We start from the raw sequence: 2,500 nt of genomic DNA on the forward strand, positions 1-2,500 counted from the left end.
CCAGGGCGTACGTCAGTAGTTGATCTTACTTTTGCGAGCAGAACAGTTGCAAGATCATTTCAGTGGGAGGTGTTATCTAGCTATATGAACTCTGATCATCGTGCAATACGAATAGATCTTGAGACGCAAAGCGTGCGTAACTTGTCCCGACCCATAACGGGATGGAGCATCAAGTATTTTAGCAAAGATATATTTGAAGTTATGATGCAAGCCGCTTTTGAGACCGAGGTCACAACAAGCGAAGACTTAATGCGTATACTTGTCACGGCGTGTAATGCGACGATGACTAAGCGTAAGAGGTACACTCCTAACAAGAGTGCATTTTGGTGGACGCTAGAGATCGAGGCACTTCGCAAAGAGTGCAAACACCGCGATCGATTAGCGCAAAGAGCATTCAATACTGATCTCTATTCTTCTTTTAGGGACGAGTTCAAGGTGGCACGGAATGCCCTCAAGCGATTGATCAAGCATACCCGACAGAGGAAGTGGAAAGAGTTCCTGGGAACAGCGAACAACGCATCATTTGGTATTGTATATCATACGTTCAAGAAAGTGGCCGAGGGTTCGATTGGACCCCGAACCATGACATTGGACGAGTTTAGGGAAGTGGTGAGCGAGCTTTTTCCTACTCACCCAAACACGGTGTGGCCTGAATATCGTATCGATCAGCCACGAGAGTTTGAAAGAATTACTAATGATGAGATTCTTGCGGTTGCCAGGAGACTACCTAACAAGAAGGCGCCGGGACCAGATGGTATCCCGAATGAGGCGCTGAAAGTTGGTATGTTGACTGCAACCGCTGCATTTTGCAGGGTTTACCAAGGCTGTTTAGAGAACGCGAAGTTCCCCGATGAGTGGAAAAGGCAGAGGTTGGTGTTAATACCGAAGCCGAACAAACCACCAGGGGAACCGGGTTCGGTTCGCCCCATTTGTCTACTAGACGGGGCAGGTAAAGGTTTAGAACGCATCATAGTGCAACGGTTAAATGCACACATTGAGGAGGTCAACGGACTGTCTGACGACCAATTTGGTTTCAGAAGTCGTCGATCAACAGTTGATGCGATTCAACGGGTAGTGGACATTGTTTCGGTAGCTAGAAGTAGAAACAGATACAGTGGACGGTATTGTGCAGTTGTTACATTAGATGTTACTAATGCTTTTAACAGTGCTTCATGGTTGGCGATTGCAAATGCTTTACAGAGAATTAACACTCCTAAATATCTTTATGATATCATTGGTGATTATTTTAGGAATCGTGTGCTGATGTATGATACCACAGATGGACCGGCAGAGATTGCAGTCACATCGGGTGTACCTCAAGGCTCGGTACTTGGCCCAACGTTATGGAACCTCATGTACGACGGAGTCCTACGAGTTGCAATGGTGGAAGGTGCAAGGATTATCGGCTATGCAGACGATATAGTGTTGTTGGTGGAAGGTAATTGTGTTGATGATATTGAAATTCTCGTTTCCAGCCAGATTCGCATCATCGACAGATGGATGACCGACAACGGATTAAAGATAGCCCCGACCAAGACCGAGTTCATTATGGTCAGTTCCCATCAGAGGATACAACATGGGGCTATCAGGGTAGGTGATCACGTAGTACATTCGTCGCGCAGCTTAAAGTATTTGGGGATGGTCTTAGATGACCGCCTCGATTACACTTCACACATCAGGTATGCGGTGGAGAGAGCGACGAAGCTATGGACCACCTTGGTAAGGATGATGCCTAATAAGGCAGGTCCGAGTAGTCATGTTAGGCGAGCAATTGCTCTTACTGTTGTGGCGAAGGTCCGGTATGCCTCGCCCATTTGGTGTCATACCCTTAGATTTGCTAACCGTAGACAATGGCTACGTCGGTTTTACCGGCCAGTAGTCCAGCGAGTTATCTCTTCTTTCAGGACAACTTCTCACGATGCAGTCTGCGTGCTTGCGGGAATGATCCCGCTGCATCTCCTCCTGGACGAGGACTCCAGGACTTTTCATCGGAGACGAGCAGAGAACATCGCCGGATCGGTTGCACGTAACATGGAGCGTGTCACAACTATGGAACGATGGCAACGAGAATGGGATGAGAGTGTTCACGGTCGGTGGACATACCGTCTCATACCCGACGTCCACAGATGGATAAGTAGAAGATTTGGTGGTGTAGATTTCTTTCTTTCTCAGTTTCTTTCCAGCCATGGCTTCTACGCCTACCAGCTTCATCGGATGCAGTTAACGAGTTCGCCGCTATGCGATGCGTGCGAGGAACCTGAGGACGCCGAACACACGATATTCCATTGTGTACGTCATCGTGAACTGATCATCAGACTTCAGCATCAAGTCGACGAGGAGTTAACGCCGGAGAACATCATCGAAGTTATGTCTGCTAACAGATATAACTGGAGCATGGTTCACCAAGCAGTACGGACGATTATGATTCGACAACAACATCGGAGACACGTCATCGAACGAGGCGAACGACGTGCTTTGCTCGCCAACATCCAGTTGGCCT

At 47.9% G+C, this 2,500-nt stretch overlaps 1 pseudogene; it reads left to right on the plus strand.

Annotated features, from left to right (window-relative positions):
- The window catches only part of LOC133395004 (large subunit ribosomal RNA), a 9,195-nt pseudogene that overhangs the window by 4,897 nt on the left and 1,798 nt on the right, over positions 1–2,500 (plus strand).

This window comes from Anopheles gambiae (assembly GCF_943734735.2).
Source record: "Anopheles gambiae chromosome X unlocalized genomic scaffold, idAnoGambNW_F1_1 X_unloc_98, whole genome shotgun sequence".
NCBI lineage: Eukaryota > Metazoa > Arthropoda > Insecta > Diptera > Culicidae > Anopheles > Anopheles gambiae.